A 21,044-nucleotide genomic window follows, 5' to 3' on the forward strand; every position below is an offset into this window, starting at 1 on the left:
CCGCATGTGCAGTTGACGGACTTTGAGCGAGAGCGTATAGTGGGCATGCGGGAGGCCGGGTGGACGTACCGCCGAATTGCTCAACACGTGGGGCGTCAGGTCTCCACAGTACATCGATGTTGTCGCCAGTGGTCGGCGGAAGGTGCACGTGCCCGTCGACCTGGGACCGGACCGCAGCGACGCACGGATGCACGCCAAGACCGTAGGATCCTACGCAGTGCCGCAGGGGACCACACCGCCACTTCCCAGCAAATTAGGGACACTGTTGCTCCTGGGGTATCGGCGAGGACCATTCGCAACCGTCTCCATGAAGCTGGGCTACGGTCCAGCACACCGTTAGGCCGTCTTCCACTCACGCCCCAACATCGTGCAGCCCGCCTCCAGTTGTGTCGCGACAGGCGTGAATGGAGGGACGAATGGAGACGTGTCGTCTTCAGCGATGAGAGTCGCTTCTGCCTTGGTGCCAATGATGGTCGTATGCGTGTTTGGCGCCGTGCAGGTGAGCGCCACAATCAGGACTGCATACGACCGAGGCACACAGGGCCAACACCCGGCAGCATGGTGTGGGGAACGATCTCCTACACTGGCCGTACATCTCTGGTGATTGTCGAGGGGACACTGAATAGTGCACGGTACATCCAAACCGTCATCGAACCCATCGCTCTACCATTCCTAGACCGGCAAGGGAACTTGCTGTTCCAACAGGACAATGCACGTCCGCATGTATCCCGTGCCACCCAACGTGCTGCAGGAGGTGTAAGTCAACTACCCTGGCCAGCAAGATCTCCGGATCTGTCCCCCATTGAGCATGTTTGGGACTGGATGAAGCGTCGTCTCACGCGGTCTGCACGTCCAGCACGAACGCTGGTTCAACTGAGGCGCCAGGTGGAAGTGGCATGGCAAACCGGTCACAGGACTACATCCAGCATCTCTACGATCGTCTCCATGGGAGAATAGCAGCCTGCATTGCTGCGAAAGGTGGATATACACTGTACTAGTGCCGACATTGTGCATGCTCTGTTGCCTGTGTCTATGTGCCTGTGGTTCTGTCAGTGTGATCATGTGATTTATCTGACCCCAGGAATGTGTCAATAACGTTTCCCCTTCCTGGGATAATGAATTCACGGTGTTCTTATTTCAATTTCCAGGAGTGTATATTGGCTTCGAACATTACGACTGATCTCAAAGTTAAACAGTCTACTGAGAAACAGTCAGCGTGGATTCAGAAACACAACAAGCCCTCTATTTGCTCTTAGTAGTGAGTGCCATCGAAAGGGGATGTCAAACTGTTCACATTTTCATTCCACAATGCTGCTGACCCCTTATTCTGAATAGACTTCTAATCAACCTGCGTGGCTTGGGAGTTCCACTTCAGCTAGAGATTGGATACGAGATTTCCTTCCAGAAAGGTCACAGTTCACAGTGATATCTGGCGGTCCCCAATGAAGTGGTATAGGCCCTACTGGTCCTAATCTACATGAACTGTTTGGGAGATAATAGGAGCAGCCCTCTTAGATCTCTTGTAAATTCCATTTGTGAGTGAAAAACTGTGGTTTCTTTACAAACCTCTCAGAACCGTACTTCAACAGTAGAATTTACTGTTTACTCGTTAGTGTATCGAGATAACTGTGCTGCAGAGTTATAAATAGCCAGGGAGTTTCAACCCAGCGCACACTCCACTGCAGAGTGAAATATTCTCTATAAACCTCCTAATGTTATTGCTACATCGATGAATTTGTTCCTTGTACCTATTCTGCGGGTAAGCTATATTAAGGCGTGAATAATATTTTCATTGATAGGCTGAGCCCATGAAAAACTTTCTTCTTTTTCTTTTTCTATCTCTTTCTTTTTATTTTGTTACCTCTTGTGATTGAAAATCGGAAACTTCGTGTGTAGTTACAGGTGTCTAGATACAGGAAGTATACATTACAACATGAGTGCGTGCTGTTCGACCGAACGGCGACTTTTCAAGTGATAAAACTCGTATGATTAACTTTTTTGTGTAACGGATGAAATTAAGATTTTTCATATAATTAACAAGCTCCTCTGCCCTGACTGTACTGTTTTAAAACATACAATTATGCCAACAGTGATAACTGATCCATAGACGGAGTAGCAACAGTAAATAGTTTTAATACTATTTTCTGCGGCGTATCCCTTCAGGCTTCTTATGTGTATACAAATATTCATTCGCTAAAAATCTTTCTCCGTAGATGTAAGATTTCATGTCTCTATGAGCAGCAAAGAACTAGCAGCAAGCTTTTTCAGAAAATTTTGAAAGTCAATATAGGAAAGAAGGAAGTTTCGCGTTTACCATACCGTACCGTTTCGAGGCGGAACAGTACTCTAGAAGCACCTTCCTCGTCTGCTAAAATAAACTTTTAACTGCGATAATTCAGAGTAGGACTTGGAATCACGTCCGAGTTAAATGTAGCGTGGCTAACGAGAACTTTCAAGTGATAACTTTGCTCCTAGCCTGCAATTATGTGCATTGTTTCTTATTGCTCGACTTTAGAAAACACGGCGATGTATTATAACACTTTATAAAATGAAGGTAAACGTGAGTAGAAATCGTAACATCTCTGTGATGGGTAGTACTTGGAAACATTTGGCAACGTTCCTAGGCGGATAGCTGCTGCAGACAACTAACGGAAAGGAGGAGAATGACTTTACGGAATTGTACCTATTGCTCTGCAGTCGAACATGCAAACTGTTACTGTATGCCCACCAACCAACACCAGTCCAGTGCTGATAATGTTTCTGGTGTTCGTATATAACATATTCTGTTTCTACACCCATAAAAAAAAACGTTTTGCGTCACATCGGTTCAGAGAGATCCGGAACCAGTACAGAAAAAATGCAGATCAACATAAACATCATTTCCACCCTTTTTATTGCTCATGAAAACCATACATTGTTGTACTACCGTACAGCGAGACCTTCAGAGGTGGTGGTCCAAATTACTGCAACCAACGGTGCCTCTAATGCCCTGTAGCACGTCCTCTTGCACTGATGCATACCTGTATTCGTCGCGACATACTATCCACAAATTCATCACTGTTAGTCCAGATTGTCTCACTCCTTAACGGCGATTCGGCGTAAATCCCTCAGAGTGGTTGGTGGGTCACGTCGTCCATAAACAGCCCTTTTCAAGCATGTTCGATAGGGTTCATGTCTATAGAACATGCTGGCCACTCCAGTCGAGCGATGTCTTTATCCTGAAGGCAGTCATTCACAAGATGTGCACGATGGGCGCGAATTGTCGTCCATGAAGACGAATGCCTCGCCAATATGCTGCCGATATGGTTGCACTGTCGATCGGAGGATGGCATTCACGAATCCTACAGCCGCTACGGTGCCTTCCATCGGCCCCACATAATGCCACCCCAAAACAGCAGAGAACCTCCACCTTGCTGCACTTGCTGGGCAGTGTGTCTAAGGCATTCAGCCGGACCGGGTTGCCTCCAAACACGGCTCCGTCGATTGTCTGGTTGAGGGCATATGCGACACTTATCGGTGAAGAGAACGAGATGACAATTCTGAGCGGTCCATTCGGCATGTTGTTGGGTCCATCTGTGCCGCGCTGCATGGTGTCGAGGTTACGAAGATGGACCTCGCGATAGGAGTCGGTAGCGAAGTTGTGTATCATGCAGCCTATTGCGCACAGTTTGAGTCGTAACACGACGTCCTGTGGCTGCATGAAAAGCATTATTCAACATGATGGCGTTGCTGTCAGGAGCCATAATACTTAGGTAGCGGTCATTCACTGCAGTAGTAGCCGTTGGGCGGCCTGAGCGAGGCATGCCATGGCAGTTCCTGTCTCTCTGTATCTCCTACATGTACGAACAACATTGCTTTGGTTCACTCCAAGACACCTGGACACGTCCGTTGTTGAGAGCCCTTCCTATCACAAAGAAAGAATGCGGGAGCAATCGAACCACTGTATTGACCGTCTAGGAATGGTTGAACTACAGACGAGCCGTGTATCTCCTTCCTGGTGGAATGACTGGAACTGATCGGCTGTCGGACCCCCTCCGTCTAATATACGCTGCTCATGCATGGTTGTTTACATCATTGGTCGGGTTTTGTGACGTCTCTGAACAGTCAAAGGGACTGGGTCTGTGATACAATATCCACAGTCAACGTCTATCTTCAGGAGTTCTGGAAACAGGACTGATGCAAACCTTTTTTTTGACGTGTGTATACTGGTTTGTACCTTACTCTCAGTAGAATCTACGTCATACTGCTGTAAGATGGATGAAACGGAAATGTTTTTGTGCATTCGTTTCCATTTCCTTTTTACACCCGCCGCCTTTTACGGAAGAAAAATGATTCATGGTCTCGTAGTCAAAAATAAAGTAAATCGAATTCATTTCTTGAAGTCAGTAGTGTTACCCATAGTTTCCCGATAATTTTTTGTTGTAGCAAATTTTTTCGAACAGTGGTTCGATTTAGTGCCTATTCAGTGATGCAATTTAGATTTCCGTAAAGCTTCTTTAAAGTTCCGTATGCATTGTTAAATAAAGTGCACTTATTGCGTACAATCATTCACCAACATCTACATGTCTAATAAATAAAGACTTTTTGTTGTTCACAGTGGGACCTCAGATACTGAAGTGACTACGGTTTACAGTTTCATTTATGAGCAAGAACCGCTGGCCATCGTTTGGACTCCAGTACCACCCGGTAAACCCTCTGCCGAGTCGTCAGGACACCAGTGGAATACCTTGCCGAACTAGAACGTGGATCACGAAACAAATTAAATATAAACATTTTCGGGGCAGGAATTCATTAAAAAACCTAGAACACAAAATTTCAACACATATTTCTACTTGCCTAATGTCTCTCAGCGGAACCCGTTAATTTTTGCAACGATTCACCGTAGAAACAACAAAGTTCAGGTTACGATGATGAAAGTGAGTAGTCCACAGAAGCTCTATAATAAACAGATCTTGTCTCAGTGTTGTCCGCAGGTGATTCGACATTTCATCTTCGTCTTCGCAAAATTAACCCTTGATGATACGGGCTGTGTGAACAGGGACCCTGTCACCTTCAAATGTAGTGACACCATTGGTGAACAAACATCGTATTACGGGAGGAACCTAATCAGCCAAAATCGTCAATTCGTGGCAGTATCACGGCCTTGCAGAATAACCATGGGGCCCGTGGAATACAACGATTTGACCGCCCAAATTCTGACCAAACCCATACTATGTCTCACTCTTGGGTGGTAAACTCGTACAGAAGCTGTAAACGGTGTGCAACAAGACTCATCCGACAACATAAGTTCCTTCCAATGTTACATAGTTCAGGTATTATGGCTTCGGCATCATGTTTTCCTTTTACGGGTATTTGTATCACTGATGAGTAGTTTCGGAATTCCATCTCGCCCTGGAGGTCCCTTCTTATGCAGTTCGCTTCGAATTGTTTTCGTTCTCTCAGGGTTCGTGACTGAGACATTCAGTTCTGCAGTTACTTTTGGAGCTTACTTTCTGTCACAGTCCTCTTCAGTGACCGTCCGTTACGATCAGCCAACACATACTTTCGTCCGCGTTATGCCTTGCCGAATGGTGGATTTACACTTTTCCCTGTATGCAGTATAAACTTTGCTACGGTGCTTCTTGAAATAACAAATACTTCGACTACCTCTGTTACGGAAGCTCCCACCATACAAGCTCGAACAATTTGTCCACTTACAAATTCACTTAACTCCAACGTAATGCACTCACAATTACACAGAACACTGTTCCGACTGCAGATGACTCTTGGAACGGACTGAGGACATTGTAAAGACGCTGTTCGTGGCCAAATAGAACAGTGCTAACCGCAGGCTTGGTTACTGACTGAGTTCATGTTCAAGCATGCATTTGTCGCGGTGTTTACATATTTTTGCCCAGTCCTGTACTTGACAAGTCACCCATCGAAAAAATACGTCACATCAATCCTTGAAAATGTAGCGAAGCGCTAACATGATAAAGTTTCATCTTAGCTACAAGAAACCTTATGACAACCCTGATAAACTGTTTGTTTTTCTTGGTGTATTGGTCCGGTAGCTGCATCTAAATTTACTTGTGTTAGACAATTTTAGGATAAATTCCTAATCAATAAGTCCCATCGGTCAGTCAGTACTGGCGTATCAGTTTGGTGAATTCATAGCGCGGTACCGTCAGTGGTCCAGCATTCAATCGGATGAAACTATATGCTTCCAGAGACTTTTACATCTGTGATGTACACAGGGTGATTCACGAATGTATCCAAATGTTATTCAAAACTAAAGTGTAAAAATACAGATAAACATTGGTCCGCAAATTTTTAGTTAGTTACGGCTAATAAAATATTTTGCCTGAAATTTAGCAACTTCGTTAATATGAAGCCATGGGAAAACTGTACTTGGTTAAAGTAAAGCACGATTTCCATTTCTTTTGTTGTTGTTGATCTGGTGAATCTAATAAAACATGCCCTAGACGTATATCTGCAGTAGTTTTCCAGAACATCCAGAGAAGCAAAGAAGTAATTTCGTAAAAATTTCAATTTATTAACTACTTGGACAATTTTTTTTTAAATTATAGACAACTACGCAATGTTTTCAACATAAGCTGTAGAGAATTTAATTTTGGAAAAATGATGGTAATAACGCTGACTGAAACCGTATGACTGTGTCAGATTATCTGCTATTATAATACCATAGCACAGGTGGATTGATGTTAAATCGAAAACAACAAAGCTCAGTGGTAAGGACGTTGTAAAGTGTACATACAATTTCACAATATATTCCAATAAATGTTAAAAAATGTCTCCACTGACTTCAATGCATTTAGCTGCATGTGTATGGTGGTATATGAACAGATTTTTTGCTTGTTTCAGTTTCACAGGGTTGTAATTATTTCGTCTACTGCATTCATACTGCGAGCAAGTAATGCCTTACGTCTACTGACTATGTCCTCATAAATTATTATGTCTCTCATCTATCTCCATACTCAACAATGCATAAGTGTTAAATCGGGTAACTGCTCCTACGGTCACAGGTTCTAATCCTGCCTCGGGCATGGATGTGTGTGATGTCCTTAGGTTAGTTATGTTTGAGTAGTTCTAAGTTCTAGGGGACTGATTACCTCAGATCTTAAGTCCTATAGTGCTCAGAGCCATTTGAACCATTTATATCGGGTGATCTGGGTGGTCACCGACGTGTAGCAACACGACCAATCCATTTCTGGGGAATATGTTCATTTAAATGTGTAGTAACGGCGTTGGAGAAAATTGAAATCGCGCTGTTATGTTGAAAATACATTTGCAATCGCGTAGCTTGTGCAATTGTCTGGAATTTAAAAAATAAATTTGGCCAAGTAGTTAACAAATTAAAAATTTTACTAAATTACTTCTTTCTTTCTCTGGATGTTCTGGAAAGCTACTGCAGATACACGTCTGGGACATGTTTTATTAGTTTCACCAGACCAATAACAGCAAAATAAATGGAAATAGTGCTTTACTTCAACCTCGTACAGTTTTGGGATGGATTCATATTAGCAAAGTTGCTACCCTCCAGGCAAAATCTTTTATTAGCCCTAACACTGTAACGAAACATTTGCGGACCTATGTTTAACTCAACTTCTTTCTTTAGTTCTACTTGTAGAATAACATATTAAGATATTTGCTTATCTTCGTGAATCATCCTGTATATGGAGACTGAAACGACATAGCCGGTAGCGGTGGCCGAGCGGTTCTAGGCGCTACAGTCTGGAACTGCGCTAACACTACGATCGCAGGTTCAAATCCTGCCTCCGGCATGGATGTGTGTGATGTCCTTAGGTTAGTTAGGTTTAAGTAGTTCTAAGTTCTAGGGGACTGATGACCTCAGAAGTTAAGTCCTATAGTGCTCAGAGCCATTTCAACCATTTTTGAAACGACATATGAAAATTTGCACCAAAGCTGGGATACAAACCCGGGTCTTCTGCTGATGGGGCAAAGATGTGCTAACCACTAAGTCACCCTGGCACAGTTCCTTTGCGCAAATGTACGGACTACCGCACCTCTTTCCTCAGTCCAAATTCCCGTTCATGCCCCAGCCCACTTATTATTCCTCCTAAACTCTAACAGCACTGCAGAGGCTGTCTTAACTTTTCCGGAATAGCACAATGAACGAAACAGGGATCCTGCCTAAAACCTGGGCGTAGGTACTCTAATCAGATGAAACTATACGGCTGCAGCGGGTTTCCCATGTCACACACATCTATGGTGTATGTATACAGACTAAAGCGACGAATGAAAATTCGTACCAAAGCCGAGATTCGAACTCAGGTCTTCTGCTCACTAGGCAGATGCGCTAACCACTATGCCACCTTAGCACAAAAAATGGCTCTGATCAGCATGGGACTTAACATCTGGGGTCATCAGTCCCCAAAAACTACTTAAACCTAGCTAACCTAAGGACATCACACACATCCATGCCCGAGGCAGGATACGAACCTGCGACCGCAGCGGTCACGCGGTTCCAGACTGAAATGCCTAGAACCGCTCGGCCACACCAGCCGACCCACCCTAGCACAGTTGTTTTGCAAAACTGCACGGAGTATCCTAGCTCCGTGCTCTCCTCAGTCCAAATTCCCATTTACGCATCAGCCCAGTTGGCGGTGTGAGAAGGGTAATTTGGATTGAGGAAAGCGGCGTGCTAAGGCAGTGCGTGCAGTTGCGAAATGCCAGTGTCCCAGGATGGCATTGTAGGCGCTACAGTTCGGAACCACGCGACCGCTACGGTCTCAGATTCGAATCCTGCCTCGGGCATGGATGTGTGGGATGTCCTTACGTTGGTTAGGTTTAAGTAGTTCTAAGTTCTGTGGGACTGATGACCTCAGAAGTTAAGTCCCATAGTGCTAAGAGGCATTTGAACCAGGATGGCGTAACGGTTAGCACGCCTGTGCATTGAGCAAGAGATCCAGGTTTGAATCCTGGTGTTTGTACGAATTTTCATTCGTCCCTTCAGTCTGTATATGTATTTTAGCATTCAACCCATTAAAATCCACGAGAATAAGAAGTTTAAGAAGTTTTCATTAAATACGGTTTTTTTACCGGCTCCACGTGTAATCAACGAAGTAGCAAAAGTACTACCGTATAGTGGCAGAAATATCGTAGTTGCGATTCGAAGACGAGCATTACGTGAGTGAGAAGAGAAAACAAAACTTCAGGAGGGCGTTGAAAGTGTTGAGGCGTACTCGCCTACATGCCACACAACACTCGGGGAGGGTGGGTGAGGTGGGTCGTCCCGCGCCTGCGAGACTGTCCTCACCTGCAGCCACAGACTTTATGCAAATGAGGGCGGAGGAGGCGACGGCGGCGGGGGCGGCGGTGGCGGCGGCGGGGGCGGCTGAGGGGCTTCGGCGGATTACGCTGGCCGGCGAGCGCGTGTCCGGCGTGATTAAACAGCGGAACGGCGAAACACGACTCCGTTGCAGGTGTGCGCCTTCACACGCGCCGCCGCCTCTCGGTGACGTTGGCGACCGCTAAGCTAAAAGGCGTTGCCTTCTGTTCAGCTCGGAAATGACGCTGCGTGCAGCTCGTTGCCTGTTACCAGGAAGCCGCCAACGAAAATTATGTGAGTCACCTACGAATAAGTTGTGAGTAGAGGGAGACAGATATACTTTGTATTTATATGGATACGGTGTCTGTTCTTTCGGACATGTCCGAAAGAACAGACACCACATCTGTATAAATATATAGTTCTGGCAATACCGGCCATGACCTTCTGTGCGGATGCGAACATATTCCCCCGAACTCTTACGGGACTTGCAAAGTAATGAATGCGTTGGGGTGGAACACTACGACTGTAGTGTGTGGACATACAAGGTGAGAATGTGAGTCTCGTGGGAGGCGTGCGGGAGATAGTCCCTGCGGTCGCACTATCCTCTGTGCCCTCAGTGGCTCAGGTGGATAGAGCGTCTGCCATGTAAGCAGGAGATACCAGGTTCGAGTCCCGGTCGGGGCACACATTTTCACCTGTTCCCGTTGATGTATATCAACGCCCGTGAGTAGCTGACGGTATTAATATAATTCTAATTTCAGATATACTTCCCATTGTGTTTATTCTCGTAAGTGAGAAAAGTGTCGCACAATCACTTAAACAGTTCATGAATCTCAGTTGCTGGTAAAAATGCAGAAAAGATGGAGAAGAAAATTATGGATGTGTTAGATGACGATGAATTTGGCTTTCATAAAGATGCCGGCACTGCGCTTGATTATGAAAGCAAGATTTAAGAAAAATTGAGATACAGTCAAGGGATTTTTCGATCTATGACAACTGATCAAGAATGAAAGTCGTACAAGGTGTTCGAAGATCCAAGAAAAACAGAAGAAAGCGATAAGGAAAGATGTGTAAAATACAATACGTAACAGAGCCAAGAGACAACAACAAGATTCTAAGACGAAGAACGATGTGCTGGGATTAAAAACGGCATACGACAGGGACCCAGTCTTTCGCCCCTAAACTTTAGTCTATATTACGAAAAAGCAATGACGGAAATACAACCGTGGGTTTAAAATTCAATACAGTATGTTGAGTACAGAAAATGGATGGACAATACCTCGAAAAATGACGAAAATAATGAGGAGTTAGAGAAACGACACATCCGACTGCCGGCTTTCTCGGATATCAGCTGAGTGGTGGTGCGATCTTGTCGCAACGCTTCGGACGCTACATCTTCTCTTCGTATTCATCATTTTCAGGAGAAGATGTTGGTTGTGATACTCATTGAAACGCTACGATAAGACGTCGTCAGCACTCGGCTCCTGGAAGGTGTCATTAACGGAAGTGATATTAGTGACACACTCGTGTACTCAGTATCAAACTTGATAGTGACACTAAAATATTCATATTTCTCTACGTACTACACGAATATGTAATAAGAAATGGGGGTTCCTATCTAAAAAAACGCAGTTGACATCCGTTTGACCTACGGCAGTGCCATCTAGCGGGCCAACCATAGAGCCATCTGGTTTCCCCCTTCAAGCTAGACAGCCGGCCGGAGTGGCCGTGCGGTTCTAGGCACTACAGTCTGGAACCGAGCGACCGCTACGGTCACAGGTTCGAATCGTGCCTCGGGCGTGGATGTGTGTGATGTCCTTAGGTTAGTTAGGTTTAATTAGTTCTCACTTCTAGGCGACTGGTGACCTCAGAAGTTAAGTCGCATAGTGCTCAGATCCCATTTCAAGCTAGACAAGTTTCGTTCTTTGCAGTTTTTTTCTTTTCGTGAGGTATTTGGCCCGGTCACTATCAATGGACCACCCTGTTTGGTTGGTTGCTTGGGTTGTTTGGAGGAGGAGACCAGACAGCGAGGTCTCATCAGATTAGGGAAGGACGGTGAAGGAAGTCGGCTGTGCTCTTTCAAAGGAACCATCCCGTCACTTGCCTGGAGCGATTTAGGGAAATCACGGAAAACCTAAATCAGGATGACCGGACGCGGGATTGAACCGTCGTCCTCCAGACTGAACCATCCACCTCGCTCGTTAATGTATTAAGAAATCGACGTGTGCAGAAAAGTCAAACAATTCAGAAAGGTACAATTTTGATTTTATTACTAACCTCCACTTACACTGTTTGCTCAGTATAACAGGTTCATGGAAGGCTGCACTATGCAGATTAGACTAGAGACATGAGATGTTGCCTCTTGTTCCATGAAAACAGTGGTTTCCTCAGAACTGTGTTTTTCAATGGTGGGAATCACATGCTCTTCAAATGGTTCAAATGGCTCTAAGCACTATGGGTCACGATCAGTGGAGCACCCTGTATAACATTATCTCCACTGCCATCCAGACTTCTTGAAAGATTTAACAAGAATGTCTTCTCTTTCTGTAGACCACGTCAGTGTTGTCCACTGACACGTTTGATTGCAGGTCGTTTCAAAGTTCCCTTCGGCTATGATTCATGTTGGCTTTCCATATATCATCCGTTTCTTCCATTTCTCTCTCATGTACGCTTTATTTATCGTGGCATCGAGTGGTTGACTTGTGAAGTAAGTACTCCTGGAGCAACAGCAAGCTCTGTATATCCCTGTCTCAGTTTTTCTTTCATAGAATTTTTCAGGTGGCTACTAAACTGATCTAGCACAAGAAGAGAACACTTATTTAATAAAGCACCATTCCTTCTCTCCCACACTCTGCTAATCCATAACTTCATGCCAGCTCGTGCATCCAACCCTTGGCGCTACTTCAGAAACCTTTGGCTTGAAAACGATCATTCGTTTAAGTTTAGTACCGCCAGCACAACATGAAAGGACAAGAGTGTAGTTCATCTTTTCACATTCATTGTTTTTGTTATGGTTTTAGCACCTTTCATGGTATCAGTTCTGTTACTCGGCACATCAAATGGCAGAGGAGTTTCGTCCATATTCGCTATTAGGCTTAGTTCCACGCTGGCTTTCTTTCGGTGTTGAATAATAAAACGATTGAAAGATAATGTTTTCTCTTCAAGCTACTGTGGCATTTTTGAGATATTCTGGTTTTGGTTTGCGTACTAAGCACATGGCGCTTCATAAACCTGTAACAAAAACCAGTTCCATCTTCTAGGTCTCTTACGTTCCCCTGTGGCGCTATCTTACGATCATGTATTTGAATGAATTAGATATAAATTTCAATGCCATTTTGACGGTGTCCTTGAATCCATTTCAATGACTCATCTTCTAAAAAATGGTTCAAATGGCTCTCAGCACTATGGGACTTAACATCTATGGTCATGAGTCCCCTAGAACTTAGAACTACTTAAACCTAACTAACCTAAGGACAACACACAACACCCAGCCACCACGAGGCAGAGAAAATCCCTGACCCCGCCGACTCATCTTATAGTTTTGGCCATTTTGTATTCAATCTTCTATTTGCACATTTAGTCTTCCTGATCTTTTCCAGTTCTTCTTTACTAGCCTGCCAATCACGAAAAGTTTTTTTTCTGTTGATGGAGGGCCGAAGTGCCGCTCAGCTGCTCTGTTCCCATGTTATCCTGCGTGTGCTATTACTTTCAATTTATTGTATGAATACCTTTTATATTTTTCCATTACGAAACTAACTAACAAAAATATTGTTCAGTTACCGCTAAGGCAAATCACTTTCAATTCAGTTCACTGGCACCGTAGACTGCAATGACGCATTTTAGGTTGAGGCGCTAGACGGTGTCCTGGGTTTGTGACGGCGGGGCAGGAGAAAGGTCGTATGAGAAAGCTTGTGAATATTCGCAAGTCAAATTCGTCGTTTCGCACAGCTGCTGCCCGTTGAATCCAGTGTTGCCAGATAGAGATAAGTTTCCTGCGGCATCGAACATATGGCCATTTGTAAGACTGGCGGCGATGACGATACACACGTCGCCGAGGCATAGTGCTTCAATGCTGTTGCAGATAGAGCTCACAGCGGAATGATTCCTCTGGCGTGCACTGCTCGCTTACATAGAAAACGGGTGACCTTGATTACGTAAGCTGCTGATATTAATTTCTAGTATAAGACGCGCCTGAACTTTGAAGACAATATCTCGAAGAAAAAAGTGCGACTGGGTGTCCGTAAAATATGGTATGGAGATCAACGACGTGACGAAATAATTTCCGTAGAAGTAGAGAGAGCAACAGAGTGTGAAAGGTGAAGGGGAAGACAGAGGTTGGAAAGTATACAAAAAATAATGAGGAATGTTGGATACAAAGCTACTCTATGAGATAAGGATTGACACGGGTGAAAAGTGTGTGGCACACAGCATCAAACATTAGAAGACTGATGACACCCCCAAGAACCGCATCTGTGTACACTATATATCGGGAAGCATATTCGGCACGTTGTTGAAGATATCCTGCTTGATGTTCTCGCTTCTTTATTGCTCCACAGTGATAGATCTCCTGCTCGCTTTTCGTATTTGGTACTTGACATCTAAGGGCATAAAAGGTGGATTCGATCTCGTTTCGTGTCCAACACTATCACGTGGAACAGTCTCTGTTTCCTTTCAGTGTCAAATCTGGGTAAAACTTTAGCCTTTCCTTTATCGCCTCTATCGTCTTTGTCAAGAGTAGTTGGCTGTGGGGCCTGCTGGTGTTGTAGACCTTTACAGCCCATAGACTGCATGTGATTGGTCAACGTACGTGATCTTTACGTCATACTGTCCTAGAGTGTGTCAATGCCTGCGCTGGTAGTATCATCGCTCCCGAAGAAACATATTGCAGCAAACTTCTCTGCAGTTTCTCAGAGTCGAAAGTTCTCTTCCACGCTTAGTGGTGCGTGAAAGGGATATACAGAAACATTCGTGCAATTGTGTACATTTATACAGGAGCGGTAGCGCACAGGCGTGAACAAAGCACAGTATACAGCATCATGACTTAAAAATGATGCACGCTGACCAGTCAGAAGCCGTATATGGGCTACGAAAGGCCATTGCAACATCAGCTACGACAGTCAATTGCTGCTGATGAAACGAAGGGATTAACGAAAGCTTGAGGTTTCATCCAGATTTGACGCGACAAAAAAAAGCCGTGATTCTTCTTTTGCACAAGAATGTCGTATTGAGAAATATCGTTCTCAAATTGTCACTTGATCCGATTCCAGATGCTTTCATTGTGAAAAATCTCGACCTCGAAATATCTGCCGGGACAGGAATGGATCGCGCTGCTTGTGACACTGTTTGAATACCTGGTTTATTCCACCGGAAACGACACAACTTTGTGTGATGGTGGCATTGCTGCATAGGTGCTGGGGAACGTCACTTTAAACAGCAACTGATAATTTGGCATTGTGTACACAATATTTCAATCGATCAGTCTTATTCTTGCAAACTCGAGGTAACCTCTACTGTCTACCTCACTTGGTTATTACAGCTCTTAGAGGGATAAAAAGCTTAGATCCGAATTTGAATTATAGTCCACCACACAGTTTTAATCTGTCAAGAACTTCTGATTTGTACAAACTTCTTATGAGGTGCAACGTACCAGTTCCGAAGCGTGTAAACTTAAATTTTGTTAAGAACGAAATATTTTTTTCTGAATATAGGTCTACATGATATGACTGTTGCTGAATAACCTTGTAGCGCATTAAAGCTGGAATTTTAGGTGCACATAATTAAATGAGAAATTTATCAGGGAAATAATTATGTAACGGAACATGAATTAACATTGTCGGAACTAGTAGCAGAACTTCATACAAAATATATATAGACAGACGGGAAGCCGTACATGTATCATCAAGAAGTAAACGAAATCGAGTAATCTGACTGTAGAGTAACTCCTGAGAGGCAATAAAGAATCCTAAGTGGAAGAGGGATGAAAATGTTGGCACATATAAAAACAACAGAAAGGAGAAAATCCTTGGAATATGTCTTTTGGTACCGAATACCTTCTTCGTAAAACCTGAAGCGGTAACTAGTACTAATTATCACCCTAAATGGTTCAATGATGTTCAGTTTATGGGCGTCCATCTTACTGTATGGACGAGGACTTCAGCGGATGTTATATGTGATAAAAAGTACCACCACAGCTGTATCTTTAAAATGTCTTTATATTTATTCTGTCACACGACTAGTTTCACGGCGCTTACCGTCATCCTCAGACTCCACCACTGCATTGGAGACAACACAGTATCGAGTGTAGACTCCTGATGAAAGCTAGCCTACATGTGTTAGTAACAAGGATCACACAATAAATGCGTCAAGGAAGTCAAATAGTCTTTTAGCAGTAGTGGGGTCTGAGGGTGGCGATACATGCCACCAAAACTAGTCGCGTGATAGAATAAAGATAAACACATCCTCAAGATTCAGCCCTCGTGGTACTTTCTCTCATATATTCAGTGGCATCTTTACTCCTTCGTTAGGTTTCAAGTAATTCTCAATTTCGTCAAGGTTTTTCTGTCCTTCGCATACAATGACGTCCTTGTTCGCGAAGCTGTCTGTTTAGTTGTGTATCGTAAGTGTAAGCTACTACAATGTGCGTGGGTGTGTGTACTGTTATGTCATGTATGTTGTATGATAATGATGAAAGAAGAGGGAAGCTGGAAGAAGATCCTGGCACACAGTTCACTCATCTCGAATACGACCAAGGTGACCGCCTGGCTTAACGTCCTCATCCAATGGACGGATCACCAACAACAGCATCAGACGTTCTCATTTCACGTAACACTGTGGAGAGGCCTGCAATTTAATTCAGGACACTGACGCAAGGTCTAGTGATTGGCAACTTTGCGCCACCACTACTCCTTATTTCATGGCAAAGGAAAAGCAGCTAACACCGCGTGGTGTGTCAAGGTGCTTACACATCCAATTACGGCCACGCCCGATGTTGCTTAATTTCGACGATGTGACTAGCACTAGTGTATTCAAGGAAACAAGTCCGTTGATTCCTGTAAGTAATAAGGTGTAACTAGCGACCAGCTCACACTTCGCACATCTAGCACTAAATATCTACGGTGGGACGACTTGTCTGAGGTAGTAGTAATAAATTATAAATGCAAACATTCCTTGTGAATCACTCTCTATTATCCTCGCAGTAGTTTCCGAGATAAGCGTACACATACAGATAGAAAAACATGGCGGAGGACTAATTTACAATATGCAAAAAAGATGATCCTGCCCTCTGTATGGCCACCTCGCACACCATCACCACCCCCCCTCTCCCCCAATCACTACTACGAGATGTCAGTCGAAACGCAAAGTAAGTATTGAAGAGATAACAATATATATATATATATATATATATATATATATATATATATATATATATAGTTCTCATTACTATAATCATAAATAATATGCAGGAACCTTCCTCACGAATCCGTCTATCAAAATCCCTACCGATATTACTGACGAGGGGAATTACCCATCGCAATCCCGTCGTATTTAGTGGTAAAATGATCCAGTGGATGGCCCGTCAGAAAATAAACACAAGTCAAGCATGAAAACAGGAGGAAATAGTGCGAACTGTAAGAAAAGAAGCAAAATAGAAAGAGTGAACTATCCGAGCTGGAAAGGTGCTACAACTAGCGAATTTGAACAGCTACGGTGTTGTGGTTATCTGATCACAGTGTTGGACTGCGAAATGGAGATCTGTGTTCAAATCTCACTCATAATCCATTTTTTCCACAAAATTATGAACTACCCATCCTGTCATCGATGTGTCTGTTGAGTATATTCGAATTTGTGTCTGTAGCGTGGTGTAACGTCCGTTTGCCACAACGTATTGCAAGGAAGGATCCTCCAAACGTGCGTACCTCCTATCAGTTATACACAAGTACCGCATCTTATGACGCTTGCATTCCATTTTGAAAGTTCTGACTCTTGAATTCGTTTGTGGTAATATAGTTTACAAAACTGTTAATGCTTTCGTGGCCACTTGTTGACAAACTGCCTATTGGCGTCTGTCCTGGGTTCTTCGGCCGACGTTCATCTAATGATTTTTCTGACGTTTCGCCAGCACGAGTGGCTGGCATTGTCAAAGCTTCACCCTCCATATATGGGTCACGTCACCAGGTACATATAGTCTGCGACCGCGAGCTCGGCTCCAGTTCACCACCCGCAATGGAGGGTGAAGCTTTGACAATGCCAGCCACTCGTGCTGGCGAAACGTCAGAAAAATCATTAGATGAACGTCGGCCGAAGAACCCGAGACAGAAGCCAATAGGCCGTTTGTCAACATAGTTTACACTTGTTTATATGTTGGTTTCTGTGAGCGGTGTATGCGGCATCTCGCCTGCTCTCGCTATTCATCGCATTTACTTGCGACGGTAATACATTCTTACGATATGACCCATATTCTGTAACCAATTATAGTATGGCAGTGTGCCAACACTAGAAAAGGAGAACAATTACGTCAATGATTCACGATTTTGTGAAAAATAATAGAGAAATTGGGGCACAAGGGAGGACTGAACACGAATCTCCCGCTTTTTAGTCCAACACCGAGGTTGTGGTTCTTGTAATTCACTCAATGTTGCATATCATGAGCTTGGACCACACTGTTTCTATTTTGCTTCTTTTTTCACAATTCAGTACACCTTCTTCCTGTTTTCATGCTTGATCTGTTTTCACTTTCTGACGAGATGTCCTCTGGGCTATTTTACCAGTAAGTACTAGGAAGGTGCGATGGGTAGTTTCCTTTATCAGATTAGCCTTCGCATACTGAAAAACGCAGCGGTGGACTTGGTAATACGCATAGAAGATTAGTCGGAAGGAGTACAGGAGAGTAGCATAATACTGTCGCTATCTGATACGTAAAGATGCTGAACAGAAATGCTTCCAACTGGGTGAGCAGGAAGCTCCGGGGAACTGGCTTGCGCGTGGTAACCTGATAGCAGGCCCCATGTCAAAGATACGGGCACCTACCTTGCGTCGATCTTCAAGCAGTTGCGTACACCTATATATGTAAATGAAGGCGCAATCTACGTCCAAATCGTAGGTCTCCTTACTCTCCGCAAGTACTGAGAATGTGGAAAATATTACGACGAAATGAAACCACTACTGATCAAGCTTAAATTTGAGAAACAAAGAAATATATTTCGTGGAATATGAGCAAGAAATATGGAAAGAAAATTAAATTCGACATAAAAACCTGAGTGATCCGTTCTGGATTCATTATAGTCATTTAGTTCACAATATAGAAATATAAAAAATGTTAGCCATAGCTACACGTTTCCGAATTACTGATAACAACTCAACCAACTCGGCTAAAAATAAGTAAAAAAAAAAACACAGTCATGTGTAAGTGATGGAGAGATGCTGGTGGGAACTAAACTGGAAGACGTTTTTCTTGAGAAGAACAACTGATCCCATCCGTGTAATTTATAAAACTAAAATTTTACAGAGATAGGTCGGCGACGAGGCACAACTGACATGCTGTTGGGAATAGTTCCTTCACTATATTCTCAGGTTGAAAAAAGAAGAGAAAGAGACTGACCTATGAAGCACATTTGATACTAACATTACATGGATGTAGAATTAGGGTGTTTTCACCACAGGAGACGAAGATACTGAAAAAAAGCGGATAAAGTTTCCGGTATAGCTGCTGACTGAATTACTACAGCAAGACGGATATTATAAATGAACATAGCTCTTGTTGGCTTGGCTTGTTTGGGGAAGGAGACCACACAGCGAGGTCATCGGCCTCATCGGATTAGGAAAGGAAGGGGGAAGGAAGTCGGCCGTGCCCTTTGAAAGGAACCATCCCGGCATTTGCCTGGAGCGATTTAGGGAAATCACGAAAACCTAAATCAGGATGGCCGGACGCGGGGTTGAACCGTCGTCCTCCCGAATGCGAGTCCAGTGTCTAACCACTGCGCCACCTCTAACTCTTGTTGATAAGTAGGATATCAAACGGAGATATAAGTAGTAACACAACAATCCATATACATAAAAGCGGCATAAACATAGACGTGTTTGGTTTATTGAAAATTACACTAAGATTAACAGGAATGGAGTAGTGGAGTGAGATTAACGATGAAGGCACAGAATACATTCCGCCAATCACACGTGATCTGCTGTAGAGTCTCAGTAACTAACTGTGGTTGCCAGACCATCTTCATCACTATAGCACTTCCCACTTCCACTGTTCTGTAGTCTCATGCGACTTCCTTCCGTTGCGCACCGAAGCTTTGTTTCTTTTTATTATTTTTTTGGGGGGGGGTATATGTTCAGGCAAAATGGTTAACGGATTATGTGTCTACACTGCTAATAAATGTTCTTGAAAGGCTGCCAACCATTCTGTTGTTGCTGAACAGGCGCTTGCTATGCCAAAGCTAAAGGTAAACACGGTTGGTTACCTTCTCGCATTTCGAACCAACAGAACTGACGTGGACACAAATGTAGGGTTACATTGCCTGAAAAAAGTACAGTATCTGCAGTCGAAGTACTCAGCGACAATGCGGTTAGGATAGTCACTTCTGAAGTGACAGCCACTTCATGCACATGTGATAGCGACGAGGGTAATGTCAGTAAACAGGTTCAGGTGAATGTTTCGTGTGCGTGGTTTAAATGCCTAAGTAGGAAAATGATATTTTCGTAACTTTTGAGTACTAATAAGAAGGCTGATTTCAGTAACTGGATCCGAAAGAAATTCATCTCTGGAACTTAGTCTTAAATGCATGAAAGGAATCCCACTCAAACGGAGTTCTGGTTTGGGGAAAATGAAAATAGGGTATATTCTTTAGATTTCGGTCTCAATCTGTTGGCATTATTATAATGAAAAAATTCTCGTATATCGAAATTTCAGTAACTTCGTCACGAAATGTAGTTTCGTGAGCATTCTGTATAGCGTCTTAAAAACTTGCTACCGCAAACAAAACTAAATAGAAAACGTAGTGCATCTCTCCCAGAAGACACTGACAGCAAGTGCATCTTTGAAGCGAATAGTCTGTGAGTCTGAATGAATTGAATGAGATGTAGGGCTACGGGAATGCTCTTCGCGGGATGTGGCACCTCCACACCTCCATGTGCTCCTGCTGAAGTGTCAGTCCTTAAGTAATTTTGTATCACCTGTCCACGATATTACTGCACTTCGTCTCCGGTGGCTGTTATCGGGAACACGGAGTGAAGTCACATTAAACAAGTACAGAGGTGACTATGAAAAGCACATCCCACAGTGAACGATTTTAAGACGTTGTTCATATACGTTCAAGTGGTTCAGCGTCTCCTCGTAAAAACTCGTCTTAAGCCGACCGAAGCGCCGACACCCCCACCTACAATAATACTGTGCTCGACTTAACACTGAATTTAGTGATAGTGCATGGAGGATAAGAACACTGGCCTATTTAAAAGATGATAGAGCGGGACGCGTTGTTTAATATCAGAAAATGGCTCTGAGCACTATGGGACTTAACATCTATGGTCATCAGTCCCCTAGAACTTAGAACTACTTAAACCTAACTAACCTAAGGACATCACACAACAGCCAGCCATTACGAGGCAGAAAAAAGTCCCTGACCCCGCCGGGAATCGAACCCGGGAACGCGGGCGTGGGAAGCGAGAACGCTACCGCACAACCACGAGATGCGGGCAGTTTATTATCAGAGTAATCTTCGGAGTGATAGAGTTGAAAAATGAAAAGGGAAATATA

At 43.8% G+C, this 21,044-nt stretch overlaps 1 protein-coding gene and 1 non-coding gene across 2 annotated transcripts in view; both read right to left on the reverse strand.

Moving 5' to 3' along the window:
* Positions 1–21,044, reverse strand: part of LOC126267303 (uncharacterized) — a 364,313-nt gene that overhangs the window by 184,866 nt on the left and 158,403 nt on the right. The window lies entirely within an intron of this gene.
* Trnat-agu (transfer RNA threonine (anticodon AGU)) lies at positions 8,271–8,342 on the reverse strand. Its single transcript has one exon. It is a non-coding gene; the product is annotated as a tRNA-Thr (tRNA).

The sequence above is a fragment of the Schistocerca gregaria genome, chromosome 4 (assembly GCF_023897955.1).
Source record: "Schistocerca gregaria isolate iqSchGreg1 chromosome 4, iqSchGreg1.2, whole genome shotgun sequence".
In the NCBI taxonomy this organism is placed as follows: Eukaryota; Metazoa; Arthropoda; class Insecta; order Orthoptera; family Acrididae; genus Schistocerca; species Schistocerca gregaria.